We start from the raw sequence: 23,813 nt of genomic DNA on the forward strand, positions 1-23,813 counted from the left end.
CGGAGGTGACATATCAAGCTAAAACTAAACAAAGGTTGCTACACTATGCGTACATTGATTACCAAACAGCTTTTGATAGTGTACCCCACTCATGGTTACTACAAATATTGGAAATATACAAAGTAGACCCTAAATTGATACAGTTCCTAAACATAGGAATGAAAAATTGGAAAACCACACTTAATATCCAAACAAATTCAAATAATATCACATCACATCCAATACAGATTAAGCGTGGAATATACCAAGGAGACTCATTAAGTCGTTTCTGGTTCTGCCTTGCTCCGAACCCACTATCCAACATGCTAAATAATACAAATTATGGATATAATATTACTGGAACATACCCACACAAAATCGCACACTTGCTATACATGGATGATCTAATACTACTGGCAGCAACCAATAAACAACTCAACCAATTACTAAAGATAACAGAACTATTCAGCAATGATATAAAAATGGCTTTTGGAACAGAGAAATGTAAGAAAAATAGCATAGTCAAGGGAAAACACACTAAACAAGAAGATTACATATTGGATAACCACAGCGACTGCATAGAAGCGATGGAAAAAACGGATGCCTATAAATATCTAGGATACAGACAAAAAATAGGAATAGATAACACAAATATTAAAGAAGAACTAAAAGAAAAATATAGACAAAGACTAACAAAAACACTGAAAACAGAATTGACAGCAAGAAACAAGACAAAAGCTATAAATACTTATGCCTTACCAATATTGACCTACTCATTTGGAGTAGTGAAATGGAGTAACACAGATCAAGAAGCACTCAATACACTTACACGATCACAATGCCACAAATACAGAATACATCACATACATTCAGCAACAGAAAGATTCACATTAAGCAGAAAAGAAGGAGGAAGGGGATTTATCGACATAAAAAACCTACATTGTGGACAGGCAGACAATTTAAGAAAATTCTTTCTAGAACGAGCAGAAACTAGCAAAATACACAAGGCAATCACTCATATAAATACATCGGCCACACCACTGCAATTTCATAACCACTTCTACAACCCTTTAGATCACATAACATCAACAGATACGATGAAAGTAAATTGGAAATAGAAAACACTACATGGCAAGCACCCTTATCATCTAACGCAGCCACACATCGATCAAGACGCATCCAACACATGGCTAAGGAAAGGCAATATATACAGTGAGACGGAAGGATTCATGATTGCAATACAGGATCAAACAATAAACACCAGGTATTACAGCAAGCATATTATTAAAGATCCTAATACCACAACAGATAAATGCAGACTTTGCAAACATCAAATAGAAACAGTAGATCACATCACAAGCGGATGTACAATACTAGCAAATACAGAATACCCCAGAAGACATGACAATGTAGCAAAAATAATACATCAACAGCTTGCCTTACAACACAAACTTATAAAACAACACGTTCCCACATACAAGTATGCACCACAAAATGTACTGGAGAATGGTGAATACAAATTATACTGGAACAGAACCATTATAACGGATAAAACAACACCACATAACAAACATGACATCATACTCACCAGTAAAAAGAAGAAATTAGCACAACTAATCGAAATATTCATACCCAATACAACAAATATACAAAAGAAAACAGGAGAAAAAATTGAAAAATACATCCAACTGGCTGAGGAAGTCAAGGACATGTTGCATCAGCATAAAGTTGACATTATACCAATTATACTATCAACTACAGGAGTCATACCACACAATATCCACCAGCACATCAACGCAATACAGCTACATCCAAACTTATATATACAACTACAGAAATCTGTAATTACTGATACATGTTCAATTACCCGAAAGTTCCTAAATGCTTTGTAACATATACCGTACAGTTAAAAGGAAGTCACGCTTGATAAAGGTCCGCGTCACTTTCCATTTTTGACCAGACATTACGTCTGAGAAAAGAAAGAATAATAATAATAATTTCCAATCGGAATTATGTATATGTTTTAAACATGGGAGTTCGATTCTCTTAAGACTCAAGGTGGTGGAGGGCTTAATTTTTTTAGATTGAATTTTTATTAACTTTATTTACTGACGACGATCGCGATATCCGGCTATTATTTATGATACATTCCTACCGTAATTGAAGGAATATAAACCTATTGAAGACCTATATACACAGTGTTGATGTCACACAATAGTATTTATTTAGTAGAATGAGATTTTAACTCTGCAGTGGAGTGTGCGCTGATATGAAACTTCCTGGCAGATTAAAACTGTGTGCCCAACCGAGACTCGAACTTGGGACCTGTGCCTTTCGCGGGCAAGTGCTCTACCATCTGAGCTACCGAAGCACGCCTCACGCCCGGTCCTGACAGCTTTACTTCTGCCAGTATCTCGTCTCCTACCTTCCAAACTTTACAGAAGCTCTCGTGCGAACCTTGCAGAACTAGCACTCCTGAATGAAAGGATATTACGGTTGGCAGGAGAGCCTCTATAAAGTTTGGAAGGTAGGAGACGAGATACTGGCAGAAGTAAAGCTGTGAGGACCGGGCGTGAGTCTCGGTCGGGCACACAGTTTTAATCTACCATGAAGTTTCATTTATTTAGTAGTTTGTACGATCTGCTTTCGGCTTTCTAGGTCATCCTCAGGCAACTTAAGACTAAACAGATAGTCCACCCATCAGCGAGAGTACATAGCTGTACACAGATTTTTATCTTTGTTTAATTTTTCAAAAATGTGACATTTTACGTCTATGTATCGACACGAAAATACAAGCATAATGAAATTCAAAAAGAATCTCTAAAAAAATTAATCTTGCATTACGTTATACTTAATTAGTGAAACTGTAAGAATATATATTTCAGAAACGGAGTAGAAACGAATATTGGCACAGATTAACAGACTACTACGTTACATCAGTCTCAACACTCAGTTGTACTTACAAAATATATATATATATATATATATATATATATATATATATATATATATATATAAGAAATCATCGTAACAGAGAAAGAAACTAAGATCCGGGCAGCCGAATCGACATTTCTTATGGGTTTGAAAGGCTGTACAAGAATAGAGAAATTGAGAAACATTGGCATTAGGAAGGAACTAAACTTATTCAACGTAAGAACAAATTTAAGACGTTAAAAGAAAATCGACTGAACATGTCGACCGAATGACCACCATACAAAGTCAGAAATTATAATCTGAAACGCTGAAGAAGAGATGGACATTGCCAAGAAAGCGGTCGACATCGCAGTGGGCATGAGCCTAATATTTAAAGTGCGCAAGAAGAAAGAGCCTCCCTTGCGGCTTAAAGATACAGTGGACGTGAGTTCTGTATACGTTGAGTTCTCTGTGCGCAGGGTGTGGCGGAACACACTGGCCGATCAGCTAACAGGTGAGTCGAAACCGACGCTGGTATTCCCGGAAGTTGCCCCAGGAGACCAGAATGTTGCCACTTTTGGCCATCAGCAACCGGCAAAGGACACCTAACGGCACTCCTGGGGTTTACTAGCTGTGTGCCAGATACTCTCCCAGAAAATTAGTGTGATACAACAACATTTACATATAAAGTAGAAATAAAACGAACAGAACTTATAGCCGAGACATAGCTGGCTGACAAAAGAATATGGGAACTTAATAACAGTGAGGCTCTAGGGAGCTAGACTGGTGAGTGGTAAGGAGCCGGCTGAAAGAAACTGATGCAGTGTCAATTAGATTGTGTAGCAACACTATCAATCATCGAAACGACAAGATGTTCCACGTCTCTTAATGTTCTAGACTGACACGTTTGAAATTCAGTTTACACCCAATAACTTTTCCGCTATCGTAAACACGCGGAATAATGACTCGAGCAATAAAACATAAAAAACAATGAGCAACTATTAGCCGCCTTAAAGGACATGAAACAAAGATATACAGTAATTAACTAACCCCCCCCCCCCCCCCCACAGTGACCAACGGGTTTAAGCCCATTCTTAAAACAGGTAATGTTAGTACCTCGCACTAGTCGGCAACAAAGATTAAAAGAATTTAAAAACAATAGCATTTGTCAAAGAAGTAACAGTCAGATTAGATTACAAGACCAACAGAATTTAGTTATCCACCTTAGGTAGCCAACTACGTTTCAAATGAGTTACCAAACCTTGGAAAGCAGCTCTTGAACGGAAATATTTAGGAAACAATGCCCTTCATTGGGCTATCAATCAAGATAAAACTCCTTACAATGTCAATGTCAATAAACAGTAAGAGGCTGCCTGAAAGACACCAAATGTCATTAAGATTTTAAATACTACTTCGACAAACACACAGAATGAAACCTGGATTTAAAATACAAAAAAAAGAGCAAATATTTGGTCTTCAGGCACTAAAACAAAAAATAAAATAAAGAATACACCAAAGATCAATCACCCAACAGCCTTCAGCGTGAGAGGCCACAAGAATCAAAATATAAATACCAGTTAACACCGAAGTGGCACAGAAGTTTAAAGCCAAGTAATAATTAACGTGCGCGGTACTTCTGCCAGTTCCACCTGCGACCGAGCGAGGTGGCGCAGTGGTTAGACACTGGACTTGCATTCGGGAGGACGACGGTTCAGTCCCGCGTCCGGCCATCCTGATTTAGGTTTTCCGTGATTTCCCTAAATCGCTACAGGCATATGCCGGGATGGTTCCTTTCGAAGGGCACGGCTTACTTCCTTCCCCGTCCTTCCCTAATCCGATGAGACCGATGACCTCGCTGTCTGGTCTCCTTTGCCTCAGGCAAATTTCTATACAATGTATAAACAAATAAAATGGATTACATATGGACAATAACTGCTCGCCAGCCTACTGCTGAAAAGGCAACCCTTCGCCAAATGTGAGACAGAACTTAACAAAATTTTAATAAGAAGTAACACACTTGCCTGTTGAAAGGACAGACCACAGTGAATTCACTCACACATATCAGTACCGCACGTCATTGCAGTGCAATGTGTTTTGATAAAGAGGATGGCAGAACTTTATGGCAGAGCACAGAGACATTGCAAAATTCCCGTCCCCGGTAACCGATGGATGTGAAGCAGACGCTCACTGTATTTTTTCAGGCTGTTCTTTTATGAAATGAAAACGGCCGCAAGCCTGCTGTCCTCCAGGCAGGGAATCATATTCGGTGATAGATTTTTACGTCGCCACTCGCCACTGCCCGCGCAGGAAGCAAAAAGACGCTTCCAACAGCGGTAACGGTCAATACGCCTTCCTCTAAGCGGACTCAACTGCCGAAACTAGTCCTACGGTCGTAACACCATCAAGAAAATGTCGTTGCAGTGCTGCAGTGGAAACTCAACCAAACTCCTTGCCGGAGCTCATGCGCGAGTCTTTATCCTCATGAAGCGCTATGTCGCTGCCCCGTTGCAGGATACCCAGGCCGTGTTACCAGGCAAGGGACCAAAGACATTAAGTTGGAGCGGCCGCTACCGATAAAGGTGCTCGCACGGTACACTAGGGTCTACGGTCTCTAGCCGCCGTAAAAAATGTTAAGCTTCTAACTGACTGCAATCAAAAGATGCGGCCATTTATGTCACATATTTTGATACTCGCAAACTTACTCATCAAAACCTACAGACGAACTATTCATATAACTAATTAAGTTTGTACAGAACCCTCAGAGTGCAGTTCTACTAGCAAACGTTAGGTTTTTTTTTTTACTATAGTGTTCATAATTTTGGCGACGTGCTAGTAGTATATGAATATCAATGTAACTCTATAACTCTATCTGCAACCAGATCCTTCCTGTTGCTTGCCAGCTGATTCGTACAGGGGTCAATCGGGGAGACCCGGTAGAGTGGCAGAGGTGTTCCCAGTCTGCAATAAATAAATGGTAAGGGTTACCAGTTTCAGGATTTACCTGACCAAAAAGAAACTCTCAAGTTTCTTGGTCAGAACTGGGGTATTGGAACTGTTTTATTTCTCGAACAACGTCCTTCATTGTCCCAGACAAAAATTACAATTTCTTGTGTGTCTATTGTGTATGTATGTTGTGTCACTGAATGCAGCAGTGTGTTGCGTTGATGGAGCCTACTTTCACCTAAGTGCATTGTTAGCAGGGCCTCGTGAAACGAAGACCAGAAGACTGTTTCGCAGGAGGTGGCACAAGTGGAAAGTGGTTGATGGTTGTGTGGATGTAAATCTTTAACTATATTTATTAATCAGTTTCAACAATTTGCAGAAGATGACATATGCAAATTATTTCGCGCTCATATTACCAAAATGCACGAACTTGACATCTAACATAAGTAAAACATACGATAAATTAGTCTGCCTTTTTGGAGTTTCCCATAGAAGGTCTAGGTGATTTTCAGTTTCTTTACGCGTTTTTGCCAACAACTCTTCCGTCACCACCTCTAAAAAACTTCGAATTCGTGTCGCGAGAACTGGTGAACACTTTATCCTTAACGTAACACTGCAAAAAGGTCAAGTGGCATGGACTCTGTTTACTGATGAGCTGTCCAGAAATGTTTCATCGCTCCGGTCGCAGGTTCGAATCCTGCCTCGGGCATGGACGTGTGTGATGTCCTTAGGTTAGTTAGGTTTAATTAGTTCTAAGTTCTAGGCGACTGATGACCTCAGAAGTTAAGTCGCATAGTGCTCAGAGCCATTTGAACCAATGTTTCATCCAAGAACTGACGAACAAATAACCTCCAGTGTGGCGGTGCACCGTCTTGTTTAAACATATCCCGTAGTTGAAAGTCACGTAGTAACAGGGGTGCAATGTTAACGCACAACATGTCTAGATAAACTGTAATAGTAAATCCAGGATGAAGAAAAATTCACGCACTCGGACTTTGCTGCGCGGTTCCTTACATGCAAGCAATACAAAAATATATCTCACAAAATTTCGTCCTGCGCATATTTCCGGCAGTAAATGGACGTCAAAGACTGGCAGTCTGATAACACGTTAATCACATGTACGGTAATTACGTCTGTCAGTAGAGAAGAGTAGTGCTGTGCAGTTGTTGCAGTGTGTAGCGTCTTGGGTTAGCATGCGGGAGGTCTAGCGATCGGTTCCAGATGGAAGCAAATTTGTTCTTATTCGCTAAATGTAGTCTGTGTGGTACGGTATATGGCGTCTTAATTGTCATACAGCGATTACACTGGGTTTTCTACAAAATATTAACATTTGCATATGACGAATACAGAAATGGAAGTACAATCATTGTCAGCTTGTAAAGAAGCCTCTTCCACGTCGTGAACGCGCATTGCCTCGCACCACTGCATCTATTAGATTCCAAACCTGTTTTCTGTTTTCCCCTTTCCCAATGGTCCCATCGATTAGTATCAGCTGTTATTCTTCCCAAGTTAAGGTTGTAATCTCTCTCTCTCCCCCCCCCCCCCCCCCCTCCTTCCTTCTTCCATCTATTGTCCACATTAAACAATGCCCAGTCCAAGTAATTAATAAGCCAAGTCTTTTATGAAGATTTGAGAGGAGCGAAGATTACAATAAACTTTGCAGTTTACTTAGATTGTCTTGTTGAGATGCCTTCAGTTCTTTATTTTTAGCCGGCTGGAATGGCCGTGCGGTTCTAGGAGCTACAGTCTGGAGCCGCGTGACCGCTACGGGCCTCGGGCATGGATGTGTGTGATGTTCTTAGGTTAGTTAGGTTTAAGTAGTTCTAAGTTCTAGGGGACTGATGACCACAGCAGTTAAATCCCATAGTGCTCAGAGCCATTTGAACCATTTCAACCTTTATGTTTAGGTGCCTGATTCTTGAAGCTGAAAGTCTAACATCAGGTCCTCACGGTTGGTTGAAATAAATAAATTGGAAGATTGTTGTTGCAGAATTTTTCTTACGTAAATATATTTCCCACTGATTTTCTCACATTTTACTATATCATACAGTATTCTGATTTTTCACATTAACTAAGCCGAAATCACATTGTTCACACCTATTACACAAAAATACGTCAGATCAAATCAGAGGCAAGCTTATAGCTGTCTCAATCTGGGGAAATAACAATACTCCAAAGGGTTTACAATTTTTCTTAACAAAATGACTTCCTACTAGTTTTCGTTACATTATTAATTTCGATTGTTATTTCATAAATGAATCCAGATGTAAACATAGTAAACAGCACAGGAATGCGTAATTAATAATTAATTAATAATGTGTGGATATAATTTTAACCGTACATACAGAACTAGTACTTACGGATTATAACATCGACAATAAAATATTTTATAAAATAATTCCTTTTCATAAATTTTAGCTTGAAATATAACATACAGTGTATAAAATTATATGAAAGTTTCCAGAAAAGTAACTGAGTTAATATTGACCTGTCCAAGATTCCGAAAATAATACTGGTATCGACAACTACTGTTGAGTAAATGTAATGCTAGAGGAGAATGTCCCGTTACAAGGTCCACTACATTTCTTTGGGAACGTACTATGTAAATGTAGGATACATGAGGCTTAAGTAAAGTTGTATACTACTGTATTATTTGGCAGAATGAAGTTGGCAAACAAAAACAAATTCGCCACGACCCAGAATCGAACCCTCTACCTCCTGCAAGCTAACGCAAAACGCTAGACACTACACCAGCTACACAGCGCTAGTTCCGGGTGCTGACAGAGGTATTTAGCGTACATGTGATTATAGTTTTGGCAGACTGCCAACCTTTAACGTCCATTTACTGCTGGAAATATGTGCAAAACGAAGATTTGTGGCAGAAGTCCGAGTGCGAAAATTTTTCTTCACTGTGTATAGGCTCAGCGTTAAACGAAGATCCGATAACTGTGTTGCACATCAAGCCACATGCACTTTCGGAGTGTCCGTTGTCTATTTTAGCACGATATGTTGGTTCCCCGACCTTCAGATCCGGGGATATGAAAAGTCGCTTCATTGAGAAAAGAAAATTAACTTTATGGTGCAGTTGTCCACTGCAGTGGACAGCTGTTAATGGTCGCTTCCCTTGGGGTTTTCACTCAGTCTTGAGGCAGCAAACACACGCAAGGCGCAGCACCCCTAGGGAGTGTCTACTGGAGTGGACAGTGTGCTTTCGAAGCCTCAGGATTGATTGAAAATGCCAAAGAAGCGACCATTAACAACTGTCCACTGCAGTGTATATGTGCATATATTGGTTCCAGCATGTCCCCAGCAAACTCAGCACCTCTCGTCCTATTATCTGCCTGCGAAGCTTACAGACGTTGTACTATGTGTGCGTGGAAATGCAATCGTTTGTTCAAATTCCTCACCTCTGTTCTCTGAGAGATGGCTGTTGCTGTGCAAACACGACGCGTCGATTTCAGCGTACTGCGTTGAAGTGGTGTACGCGTGATATCAACAGTCCCGTTAATGACTCTATGTGAAACACTTCGTGACCAACAATGACAGTCTCTTCCAGCTTTTCATACCATTCTTTGATGTTCATCACATGTGGCAGATGACTTCTGCTCTGTCACTAAGCTGTAACAGGTAACTACCTGTATGTTTCATGAAATCGCGAAACACATTGAGCTTTCTGTCGCATAGACGTCACTATGAAAGCAGCTCTCACACATAAAAGAAATCAGATTCTGTCAGATCATTGTAGAGGCTTATCGATAAAAACTTCAAGAGTTAAACTACCCTCGCATAAACCAGCCAAGACATGTGGTAGGATGCCGATAAAAAGCCGTGTGAGTCTAGCTCCATTTGCAACAATCAACGTAGCTGCATCTAGCATAGTTCCTTAGATATGGATTATTGTAATCAGGGAAGGATTTTATGCCCACCCTTTATACACAAGAGACGTCAAGAATTCTTTGAGCGAGTAACGTACAGGGTGATTAGAGCTGACGCTGCAGATATCGTTTTATGCAACCGGCAAGGTTGTACCTGGTCTTCGTGAACCACGCGTGCGATTTCCGTATTCCCTCATTCGCTACGCGCAAACTATTAGCCCTACAGAAAAATGAACAGGACCTTTTTGTAGTAATTTAGTGTAAATTAAATTTTGTAGTTGGATGTGTACTCGCTAGAAGCCACAGTTTTCGAGTTATTCAGAAAAAAAACGTGCGAAAGAGATCTCCAAAGGCTCCGAACTCTCTCACTTAGTTCTCACCGGTCAAGATTTCTAGTAGTTATTCATGGCACTCCCTCCTACTATTGTACAAAAATTATCGACTGGACGAATTACTTCTCTGATTCGACCTTTTCTTGTGTTCAGTGTCTGGCCTTATTGTGCCGCCGACTTAGTTGAGAACTTACAAATTGTAAAAACGACGCTTGTGTAAATTTCACCTAACAATTTTGTGAATTTTAACAGCATAAAATAAACTTTTATATCGTTGTATTCGTCATGCGCTCTGACTATGAAACTACTGCGCATGTAAGGGATAAATCTGGACCGAATTGTGAAGTTAATTGTTTTTAGCGTAACGTTTACAAAGTCGTTTTTCTTTCATAACCCTCGTTAGCAAGTTTAAATTAATAATGTTAAGGAAGTAGCCGACTATGCTGGTGGCGTAATAGTCCAATCAAAAGAAACCGAAGAAAGTTCGAATATCAGGAATAGTTCGTGTACTCCGAAATTTTTGTACAGTTGTCAGAGGGAGTGCCACGAATAACATACAACAACTCCGCACTGGTGAAGGATGAGAGCAGGTATGAAGGTACGTTTCAAGGTCAGTTTTTTACGTTTACTTGAATAACTCGAAAATCGTCGCCACCAGCGGAAGCGTATCCTAGTGAAAAATAGAAGTATATTAAAAATCCTACAAAAAGATCCTAATCATTTTCTGTAGTGAAAATTTCTTTTAAAAAAATTTATTCATTTCATTTTGAACTCATATTGGCTTGGTTTGTTGGTTGTAACTTTACTGTTGTTTAGCTTTGCCTGACTTTTTACATTTCCAACTGCGAGAGAAACCAAATATATCTGTCTGCGAGAGTGCAACATGAACTGGTCATGTTTTGTGATCTTTCTAAAAATGTGCAATTCCTGAACTTTACTGTTATTCTCTTTAATTAAACAAAGTGGTCCTGTGCGTTAATGATCAGCCTAATAATGCTGTTTATGGACTTCTCCCTGTGAGTTGTTAATTTTCGTAGCAAACTGGTCCTGAAATGAAAATATCTTGTAATGCATTTGCTTGGAAACGCGGTGCTTGTTCTTTGTGCGCAAGCTGCAAGTTTCTAACTAGTGCAATGCTCCAGACAACAAGTAAGCCATTTTGATACACATATTTGAGTGAAACACTCTTTAAATAAAAATGACTTGGATCGAAGATGTGGAAAATGCTCTTACATGAAATATTTCTTTAACAGACCGTTTCTGAATTATCTGATACGTTATTACTTGTATGAAATTTCTGTTTCAACACTTATTAACATTCACAAAGAGCAACATTCATATCAAACTCTTACTCTCTCAAATGCTGGACAAATAATAAATAAATACATTAAATACCTTTAATGAAAATATTAAGTTCCCTTATACGGATGTTTCGTTCAACAATGGTTCCATACTACGCACGACTACAATGCAACTAAATAAATTTTATTTAATTTTTCTTCACATGCTTTTCCATCTCATTTCCTTTTAAATCACTAATAGCATCTTTCTCCTTTATTTCACAATATTATGTGTTTATTTTATTGCAAGTTCCGTTCATCCTGACAGCAAGGGAGGTGCAAGGATATGGAATGAGTCAGTATTTTTACAGTGTTAACAATACAGCAGCACACAATACGTTTAACTCATGGGAAAACTCATAGTAACAACATGGAACACTAAAAGAAATAAAAAACATACAACAACATATATCAGAATTAATACTTACGTGTACACATTCAAATTAACAACATCAAAATATTTGAGCAGCAATACAACACTACAGCAACAAATAGTTTACATTTATGCTTACATTGAATGGCTAACTCAGTCGTATCATAAAAACTTGGTCCTATGCACCAAAAAACTTTGGTGATCCAGGAGAAAGACTTTTAATGACACTAGATTGAGCATATTAAATTTTGATGCATGTATCCTTTACTCCTTTCTGTACAAAGCTATAGTTTGATTGGTTCCTATGAAAGTCCTCTTTTGACCTTGTGCTGTGACCAGGATATTCACTATTGATTTTGAAGAGAGAGTGGTTTTTACTAACGAAACATGCTACGGAGTATATGTGCTGAGATATCATTGTAAATACCTGTAGTTTTCTAAACAGATTCCTGCATGAGTGCCTTGGTTGCACACCACTCATGATGCGTATAGCTCTCTTCTGAGCAATAAAAACTTTTTTTGCCATGGGTTGGTTTCCCAAACGATGATTCCATAAGACAAAAGTGCATGGGAATATCTTATGGCATCCTTCAAACACAAATCATTTTACTTAAACACGGATGCACTTTACTTTACGCCTACATTGCTACGAGTCCTCGCTTCAGCGTCTGTCTCACCACTCCTTAACGATATAAGTCCCACGCTCCTCGTTGCAAAGCAGAGATGAAAAAACCAGCACATCTTCCACCGACACAGCTACTCTGATCAAAGACTGCACGCGAATAATAAGCAATTCAAAATCGTAGCTTAGTTGTTGAGACATCCAAAATATGTACAAATTCCTAAAAATGCTAATAACAAACTCCCAATAGACCTGTTTCAGTAGGAGTAACTTTCCGTGTAGGGAGCGAGAGAATACGAAAATATAGCGCGTGGTTTATGAAGGCCACTTTTCAACATAGAAGGTCGTATAAAACTAGATCGGTAGGGGCAGCTGAATCACCATATATTTGTAAAAATAAATTTGCTGTCGGTAAAAAGTTACCCAGAAGATGACGAAGCAAGGTAATGAGCTCTAATTTTAAAAAGGTAAATATGGTTTCATTGTCACCAGGCGATTTCCTTGACTAACCCCTTGTGGATACAAGAAAAAACTGGATAAGCCTGCCTCCGTTGTTAGCCGTACAGCCCTTGTTACAGCGGGGCACCGTGCCTCCCCCACCCCCTCCAACCTTCTCCCAAGATGAAAGGGCTGCTTGCAGGCCAGTCACGTTCACTTTTCTCCCCGAGCCACCCCAACCCGGCGCAGCCCACTGTTCCCTGAGGGCGGTTACTTGACCTGTGCCACTCGACGAGCCATGGAAGGCGACCACAATGGGGTCCAGTGCGGGCGGAGCTCTTGAGGAAGTACCACATTTACTGCTCCTGTTACGCCAACTCAGCCCGCCATATCAACGTAGAAAATTGAGGGCACTTGTATTGTGACCTGTCAGCAATATCTCGGGCACCTGCCCTTCATTTTTTAGGAGACACTGTCATGTTGTTCGAAGACCACTGGAAAACTCCCTCTCGGTATCCTATATTTTTATTTCCGTGAGTTAACAGTTTTAGGTGAGTAGACTTGTGCGGATTTATAAAGAATCAGTGAGGATTTCACGTTATTCCAATACACCTGCTAAACAAAAGGCTCCCAACCTCCCTGTGACTACTACCTCTAAACGGATTTATATGTCCTCTAACACCAATTTAACACTAAACTCGGAGTTATAAAAGATTAACACATCTATTTTGGAAAGGACTAAGGAGACTGGAAATTTGTGGTAACGTCTTATGGAACCAAACTGCTGAGGTCGTCGGTCCCTAAGCTCACACACTACTTAATCTAACTTAAACTAACTTACGCTAAGGACGATACACACACCCATGCCCGAGGGAGGACTCGAACCTCCGACGGGGGGAGCCGCGCGGTCCGTTACAAGACGCCTGAGACCGGGAAAGGACAAAGGAAAATCATACATTGGTAACCTTCAACGCAATTAAACTCACACGCTTTATGGGTGAACAAGAAATATTACCGTTATATATACCAGCAGAAAACGTTATTAAATATTATTATTCTAAAGCAAGCTTCGACTATTTGATCATCCTCTGTCAAACTTTGAAGGTCAAATAGGTATTCAGGGTGGCCACAAACAGCCTGAAAAGCTTATAAGGGTTTTGCAGGATAGGCTGTACTGAGAAATATTTCAATGTAAAGAAAGCTTCTTTTTATTGCCTTGATAACGTGCATGCAAACTGAATTACTAGTTTCGATAGGACTAATCTGCCATCTTCAGATCCACAGAGTACAGGTTACGAAATCATACTGGACGGTTTTACGTGGATCTGAAGGTGGCAGCTTGGTCCTGTCGGAACCTGTAATCCATTGTACATAGGTGCGACCAAGGCAACAAAAATCTTCATCTCAGAAGCTTTATTTACATCGCAATGATTGAGCCCTCTCCAGTCGACAGTGTCAGGTATGTATGAGTAATAATTATTAAGAAAGAAATTCGATACTTCGTGCCGTTCCGAGTTATGTAGCGTTGAAGCAAGCCGATCAGGTCGTCGCAAATACTAGCGGCCCTACAGAGACGGTGTCGCCAAATGTGTTCTTCGTTTGGTTTCCTAAAATCTGACGGGAGAGCTATACGAAATTGGACAGGAGCGGTAGTAAGAATCTATTTCGAGCGTAAGGCTGAGCAGTCTCGCGCGCTGTCATATTCGCTACGAGACAACTGCCACAAATTGTATTAAGCGGCATGATTGGCTAACTCCAATGCTAAATAATTCGGAGACAGCGCAACATATAAATTTTTTTAACAATAATTTCTCAGCAGAACCTTCCCTGCAACTTCCTTACTAGTTTTTCTGTCTGTTTCTCACCACTCTGTGTACCACATTCTCATTATTGCAAAATGTATTAAATATAAAATTATTGCTGTGGAAGCAAGTAGGTCTTGTAGATGGCACATTATCGAGACTCCAAACACATAAAGCAGATTCACTGGCTTCCTCAGCAATAATTATACACTGCCTGTCAAAAGAAAAGTGAAACCCGCAAAAGGGGAGGAGGAAACGAAATGAAACTTACGTGCTGGGATGGTATGTGATGTCGTATTTGGGATTATTGTATTGAGTCAATTTTGCAAAGGACTTTTCAGTATGATGCTGTATCCCATCTGGTCTGCATGCATGGGTTGATACGATTGGGAGGATGTCTTACGTCCTCACCTGAGGTAAGCTGGCCGAAAACTGTTATAAGTGATCCTTTATATTCTGAAGAGTGGCATGGGGCCGAGTTGAGTCTCTGTCGGGGACAGATCTGAGGATCTTTATGCCCACGGATCTTCCTCAGTATATGCAGACAGTTCATAGAGATACATGCTATGCATGGGCAGGCGTTGTTTTATTGAAAAATGCAGTCAAAATACTGTCTCACGAAGATAACGAACGAGGACGCGGGATGTTCAAATGTTCAAATGTGTGTGAAATCTTATGGGACTTAACTGCTAAGGGCATCAGTCCCTAAGCTTACACACTACTTAACCTAAATGATCCTAAGGACGAACACATACACCCATGCCCGAGTGGGACTCGAACCTCCGCCGGAACCAGCCGCACAGTCCATGACTCGAGGGATATTCTGACATAACATTCCGCCTTCAAGTTTCCTCAAATCACTTCCAGCTGAGGCATGAGGTCATGCCCGAGGACCTCAACAATAAGATCTCTTCCTATGCAGCCGCCATTTAATTTAATTTGATTTGGTTCGAAGAAGGAGACAAAAACAACAGCGCTCTCAGCCCACTAATTCCCGCATCGAAACACGGTTTGCCGTGCGGTTTCACTCTGTTATTCTAGTAAGGTGAGTCATTAATAGGAGGCCCTTTACTGGTTCTTAATCTGACACATTTTCTACGGCACTTGTTGGCATTTTCTACAGCACTTGATGGCTCGTATATTATGTGTGTTTTGATCTCCAACGCTTCAAACAGGAAGCTTGAGTGTAGTGAGGTTTCATCAGTCTCACCACACATCCTTCAGATTCTTAAACTTCCCATGGCCTTAGCTCTACTGTAAGTTAAGGCCTTTCTTCTCTTGAAGCGCAGTGTTATAGTTCCCTTAAAACAAAGATTTATCGTCATTAGCTTGTCATATTTTTGGATAATATTCCAGTACTCTGTGTGTTGCCTTCTGATCCATCTTCATTGTTTAACCATCGCTTTAGTGGTGGTTAGGACAGGCTCCGGTCAAATAAAAAGACTCCTCACACCTGCCCTGGCCAGCCTATATAACCTTGTCCTTGTTTATTGCCACTGATTCCTGAGTGACCATGGACCCACAGCAGTTTCACCCTGTTGCTTTCCCAAAGCCACACAAGGGCTTTGTATTATTCTGCAACCATCTTCATCACTTTGCAGGGGCTAATAGGGGTTTCAGAGCTGCTTGGCTGTGTGAATATATGTACATTCTACGATCGTTGTAACGCCGATGCAAATTCTCCTCCGCGCACATCTTGGTAGTGGATATTTCCACCTGGAATACAGTGGCCAGCTTCCTTAGAGAAATTGGTATCTCTGGTCTTGGCTGTACACCATAAACCTCAGCCTCAGCGCTTTAGTCTGTTTTCGGCCTGTCAATAAACCAGACTATGTCTCCTGCACGTTGTCGTGGTCATTCTTCCACTGTTCCCTACATCCAACAGTCCCATTAAAATGGGTATTGAAGCAGTTCGAAGTTGTCTTACAGGCAGTCGGCGTTTCCCGGACTATTCCTACATTCCCCAAATTCCACTTACTGGTGTGAAATTCTGGGTATCCTACGTGTATCTAGTTATTTCCAGTTTCTAGCCTGTATGATCCTGACGCTGCATCCGTTGTAATGGGAAAGTGTAATGGTGCCACGTGCAGCGTGGTCTCAATCCCAACAATGGATGTGCTGTTAATTACTCCAGTTGTGGCTGAGCATGCTAGACTGTGCACCTTGCCAAGGTCCTTAGAAGCCACCTCCTGTTCTACCTTGTTCAGCCATACTGTAAAGCCGTAAATATCATCTTATTACGGTGATGTACAGTCAGTATATGTCTTGCGGTTTAGACCCCAGATTTTTCCACAGGATCTTCTAATGCTACATTTCGCCATTGTATACGTATTCCTTATGTGACGGGCCCATGATAGTTTCGACTCCAGGGTTACCCCTGGAGATTTCGCTTCCCGGGCTACCCCTGGAGATTTCGCTTCCCTTCCCTATGTACAGTTCCGTCGAAAAGCTTTGCTTCCACTACGTGTACTGTATATGCTTGCCAGCAAATGTTACTACAACAGTTTTCTTAGGATTGACCCTTGGACCCTGTATTCTGCGCCAGTTTTGCAGTGTCTAGTGCAGATTGTACCATTGTTCTATCGATGCCAAGTATTACTGTGAATAAGTCGTCTGCGTATACTTAGCAAAAGTAGCCTCTAGTACGTAGCTCTTCAAAGATTTCATTCACCATTCACCTCTAGACTCCACATCGGAGGGAATAAAGCACCTCTTTACAGAAACCCTCTGGTGGTTCTGGGTACCATTTTTCCATTCACGATAATGGCTACCACATTTCTTCTGCTCAACATGGTCTTTAACCACCTACATATGGCGGCCTCAATGACATGCCCTTCTGCAGCTCTACCAATGGATTTGAAGGTAGTATTGCTATAAGCCTCCTCGAAATCCTTGAAGATGCAGAGAGCAATTTGCTGCAAGTCTAGTGCTTTCTCCATCTTCCCTGCAAGATGGTGATGTTTTGCCTGGTTGATATGAGTGTTGGCTTACGTGCAGAGGGACCTCACTTAGCCTCCTTTTCCTAATGTGCACTTTAACCAGTTTTTCTAATGGTTTTAAAAGAAATGAGGTCGGACTGGTCAGTCTCATAACCTTAACCTTGGTATGCTCCAAGCTTTAGGAATGATTCCTGCCACTAGGCTAACCCTAAACAGCCTTCATAGAATTAGGCTCTCTCCTGCTTGTTGCAGTAGAGCTGGACAGATGGCAGCTGGGCATGGTGACTTGAACAGTTGAAATGTTGCCACTGTCCAATATTATTTCCTTTTTTTTTTTTTTTTTTTTTTTAAAATCAAGATATTTTCTCGCAGATTCCCGGTTCTCCCTTTCATTACTGTAAGCCAGTGTCTTTCAGGGACGGTATCTTGGTCTATGATATCTGCCAGAGTGCATTGAGGGAAGTGAGTCTTGAGGAGCACACCTAGTGTGCCATTCGCTATGTCTGTATACTCACAATATTCCTTCCTTAGAGCACCTCCTGGAATGGTTGGTATTCTGGTGAGGATTTTGTGAAGTGTGGTGCGATAACTGTAATAGCCACATTCGCCGATAATCGCCATTCGCCATGATGTGGAACAGCGCTTAGTTGCTGAACGTAATGCGACGCTGTTCATGAGTAGTCCATGCTTTCCAAACACAGGACATTCCAAAAGTAGCCGTTTATATTGTGTCGTTAAAGGTAGCTTACGTATCAGATGGTTATTCTCTAGTCTGGCTTCTCCCAATCTTTGAGATCTGTGGTGCAGAATGCATTGCGTCCATTACTTGTTCTAGCATAGTAATGTAGATTTGAAGGGGTTGCCATATGCTTAGTGCACCATACAGTGATACTCCCTTGCTTTGGACACACCTGGCTGAACAGAAAGTTGATGATGAGTATGCCTGCCCTCAATTCCCATACAGCCCCACATCAGACGACTGTCACATCAGTGCCCCATAAATGTGGATACTGAACGCTTCACCCACCTGACCAAATGGAGACCCATAATGAGACCTCTCAGGTGCTGATAACGCTATCTCATACGAATATGCCACATCTCCGTGTCCTACATATTGATCACTTCGCATCTGACACTGTCGATGGCCTTCTGCACAGTACCAATTCAAGTAACAACACTACACACAAACAACAGTAATGCACTCTGCTGCACTTTCTACCTGTCGCACAGAATTGCAACTCTAGTCATTCGCTTATCCTCCAGTGTTTTTACTTGTGAAAATTTACGTTGACATCCGGCCATGTCTTCTGGGTGATTCACTCTTTCGACGGCTAGTGTACTTAACACATTTTGCAATGATGGGCATGTGGTATTTAAGCGTTAAACTCTGCAAATGGTGGAGAAATAGTTGGAACAAGTTGTAGCAAATAATGTTTTATAGCAGCTTGTTATTGTTGTGGTCTTCAGTCCTGAGACTGGTTTGATGCAACCTTCCATGGTACTCTATCCTGTGCAAGTTGCTTCATCCCCAGTACCTACTGCAACCTACATCTTTCTGAATCTGCTTAGTGTATTCATCTATTGGTCTCCCTTTAAGATTTTTACCCTCCACGCTGCCCTCCAATACTAATTTTGTGATCCCTTGATCCCTCAGAACATGTCCTTCCAACCGATCCCTTCTTCTAGTCAAGTTGTGCCACAAATTTATCTTCTCCCCAGTTCTATTCAATACCTCCTCATTAGTTATGTGATCTACCCATCTAATCTTCAGCATTCTTCTGTAGCACCACATTTCTAAAGCTTCTATTCTCTTCTTGTACAAACTATTTATCGCCTACGTTTCACTTCCATACATGGCTACACTCCACACAGATACCTCCAGAAAAAACTTCCTGACACTTAAACCTATACTCGATGTTAACAAATTTCCTTTATTCAGGAACGCTTTACTTGTCATCGCCAGTCTACATTTTATATCCTCTGTACTTTTGCCATCATCACTTATCTTGCTCCCCAAATAGCAAAACTCATCTACTACTTTAAGTATCCCATTTCCTGATTTAATTCCCTCAGCACCACCCGACTTAATTCGACTACATACCATTATCCTCGTTTCGCTCTTGTTGGTATTCATCTTATATCCTCCTTTCGAGACTCTGTTCATTCTGTTCAACTGCTCTTCCAGGTCCTTTGCTGTGTCTCACAGAATTACAATGTCAACGGCGAGCCTCAAAGTTTTTATTTCTTCTCCATGGATTTTAATTCCTACACCGAATTTTTCTTATGTTTCCTTTATCGCTTGCTCAATATACAGATTGGATAACATCGGGGAGAGGCTACAACCTGTCTCATTCTGTTTCCAACCACCGTTTCCCTTTCATCCCCCTCGACTATTATAACTGCCGTCTGGTTTCTGTACAAATTGTAAATACCCTTTCGCTCCCTGTATTTTACCCCTGCCACCTTCAGAATTTGAAAGATAGTGTTCCAGTCAACATTGCCAAAAGCTTTCTCTAAGTCTACAAATTCAAGAAACGTAGGTTTGCCTTTCCTTTACCCGTCTTCTAAGATATGTCGTAGGGTCAGTATTGCCTCACGTGTTCCAACATTTTTTACGGAATCGAAAATGATCTTCCCTGATGTCGGCTTCTACCAGTTTTTCCATTCGTCTGTAAAGAATTCGTGTTAGTATTTTGCAGCCATGACTTATTAAACTGATAGTTTGGTAATTTTCACATCTGTCGATAACTGCTTTCTTTGGGATTGGAATTATTATATTCTTCTTGAAGTCTGAGGATATTTCGCTTATCTCATACATCTTGCTCACCAGATGGTAGACTTTGGTCATGACTGGCTCTCCCAAGGGTATGTTGTCAACTCCGGGGCCTAGTTTCGACTTAGATCTTTCAAAAGCTCTTTCAAACTCTTCACTCAGTATCCTATCTCCCATTTCATCTTCATCTATATTCTCTTCCATTTCCATAATATTGTACTCAAGTACATCGCCCTTGTATAGACCCTCTATATACTCCTTCCACCTTTCTGCTTTCCCTTCTTTGCTTGGAACTGGGTTTCCATCTGAGCTCTTCATATTCGTGCAAGTGGTTCTCTTTTCTCCAAAGGTCTCTTTAATTTTCCTGTAGGCAGTATCTATCTTACCCCGAGTGATATGCGCCTCTACATCCTTACATTTGGCCTCTAGCCATCCCTGCTTAGCCATTTTGGTCTTCCTGTCGATCTCATTTTTGAGACGTTTGTATTCCTCTTTGCCTGCTTCATTTACTGCATTTTTATATTTTCTCCTTTCATCAATTAAATTCAATATTTCTTCTGTTACACTAGGATTTCTACTAGCCCTCGTCATTTTACCTACTTGATCCTCTGCTGCCTTCACTACTTCATCACTCAAAGCTGCTCATTCTTCTTCTACTGTATTTCTTTCCCCCATTCCTGTCAATCGTTCCCTTACGCTCTCCCTGAAACTCTGTACAACCTCTGGTTTAGTCAGTTTATCCCGGTCCCATCTCCTTAAATTACCACCTTTTTGCAGTTTTTTGAGTTTAATCCACAGTTCATAACCAATAGACTGTGGTCAGAGTCCACATCTGCTCCTGGAAATGTCTTCCAATTTAAGACCTGGTTCCTAAATCTCTGTCTTACCATTATATAATCTATCTGAAACCTTTTAGTATCTCCAGGGTTCTTCCATGTATACAACCTTGTTTCATGATTCTTGAACCAAGTGTTAGCTATGATTAAGTTATGCTCTGTGGAAAATTCTACCAGGCGGCTTCCTCTTTCATTTCTTGGCCCTAATCCATATTTACCTACTACGTTTCCTTCTTTACCCTTTCCTACTGTCGAATTCTAGTCACCCATGACTATTAAATTTTCGACTCCCTTCACTACCTGAATAATTTCTTTTATCTCATCATACATTTTATCAATTTCTTCATCATCTGCAGATCTAGTTGGCATATAAACTTGTACTACTGTAGTAGGCGTGGGCTTCGTGTCTATCTTGGCCACAATAATGCGTTCACTATGCTGTTTGTAGTAGCTTACCTGCACTCCTATTTTTTTATTCATTACTGAACCTACTCCTACATTACCCCTATTTGATTTTGTATTTATAACGCTGTATTCACCTGACCAGAAGTCTTGTTCCTCCTGCTACCGAACTTCACTAATTCCCACTGTATCAAGCTTTAACCTATCTACTTTCCTTTTTATAGCAGCTTGTTGTTAGAAAATGGTCTATAAGAACGTCTTTTATCAGTGATGTGCAGTACGACATACGGGAGATTATATAGAATTAATTAATTGACACGTTCGGTAATGTTTGTTTTGAACAATGGTTTGTACTCTACCACAGAAGTTGCAACAAAATGTTGTGAGTTCCGTTTCATCAAAAACGTAACTGCTGAGTGTCGAAGAATTTGTACTTTCGCTCAGATACGTCCGCCTGAAAATATTCATTCAGTTATGGTACTTGAAACATTGCTAATAAATGATATTAATGATACTAAGTATTTAATTACTGCATTTCTCATCAGAATGAGCATTTTTCATTGGTTATGTCAGAGGCCGAGGTGTTGTAACTTGCACATTTAATTCTACGTAATGTTCTCTTTATGTCAGTACATATCTTTTAATCGTACGACCCACCTGATTTATGTGGTTTTGACTACTTGGCATAAGCACCAAATAGCAACGGAAAATTCAAAAACGGAAAACATTCCATACAACGACTGAAAAGTAATAAACGATAAGAAATGTACAGCGTATACGAACAGTTACAAAGTTATAAAACTGACGATTCCTGCATGAGTTCACAATTTCCAATGACATTTCGGAGAGTTCACAGAGTCAGCAGCATTTAAGCAACAAATACTGGTCCCTCCATTCCTTTCATGGAAACGAATACGCCAGTATTTCGGTAATTATTAGCAGAATAATAGACTGAACTTCATTTCGCGATGAATTGTTTGATCCCTATCTTTCTAAACCCGGAGAACCTATAAGTTTGAAAACACGAAAGGTATCAGAGCAGACTAATTTCGTGACCTTGTTTTTTGTAATGTGATTAGGAGAGTGCGGCAGAATTAACACTGCTTCATGCCAAATGAAAAAGTTTCTGCACTAAAAGTAAATTCAGAAAAGAAGAAGATACGCTGCTTCACCGAATAAAATGTGAACCAATTAACAATTACATAGCAGGTTTTAAGTCTGGAAAATCAAACAAGAAAAATTATGTGGGACATTTACACAAGAAAACACACTATCTGCCTTGTATTTGAAACATTTTACATTATCTTACTCTATCTATATTTTCGATTACTATCTCATTATTTAATGTTGATGTTAAATGGTATTATTTAGGTCTTTTGTGCTATTAAATATATAATCTATAACCGCCATAAGAATTAAGTGGCAACTGGAAGTACATCAATATCTTTCAATACACAACAATGAAATTAGGTAATGATTTTCGACATTGGTGAAGTACGGTACAATAAATTACACATCGTATGTATTTATGTATGTATTACAGCGCTGGCATTGGGTTGAATAACTTACATATTAAGTAGTGCAGTGAGAAATTCTGTATTTAACCAGTAATTTTTGAAATAGCACTCCAGGATTGTCTCATATCATAACTTACTTGTTGAATAGGCGGGTATATTGACATTTTATAAATTATCACTCAGCTTTTTTGGTGGTTGTAGATTAATGAATAGCATATTTGAAATAGTAGAACTAGAAAATGAGTTTTTATACCGAAAGCTACGTCATGATAAATAAACAATTTTGTGAAGAAAAGTAAAAAAACGGTTCTTTTTTATGTAATTATTTACGATTCTTCCGACTCTGGAGTCGGTTAAAATTATCTAAAAATTAAGCACCTCCGTAGTAAATTTAAAGTTCATGTGAGTAGACATCGTACTTTTTGTTCTGAATTTCTTAACTGCTCTAGTCTAAGGAGAAGTATCATTCATCTGAGAACTAAGATTACTGTGATGGATTGCTGTCTGCATGATACTACTGTAATTAGTCCCTTCGACAACATTTCTCACGTACCCCAACGTACAAAATTTGTTATGCCTGTCAATACGCTGTGTGTGCGTTGGAGGGTGGAGGGGAGGACGAGGATTTGTGTGCGTGTGAATGACCCGATGACCATGTTATACGTCAGCACGATTATTACACTGTCATCAATAGCATGCATGTAAGCTGCAGCTACTAATGACAGTAAT

The sequence above is a fragment of the Schistocerca americana genome, chromosome 2, assembly GCF_021461395.2.
Source record: "Schistocerca americana isolate TAMUIC-IGC-003095 chromosome 2, iqSchAmer2.1, whole genome shotgun sequence".
Lineage (NCBI taxonomy): Eukaryota > Metazoa > Arthropoda > Insecta > Orthoptera > Acrididae > Schistocerca > Schistocerca americana.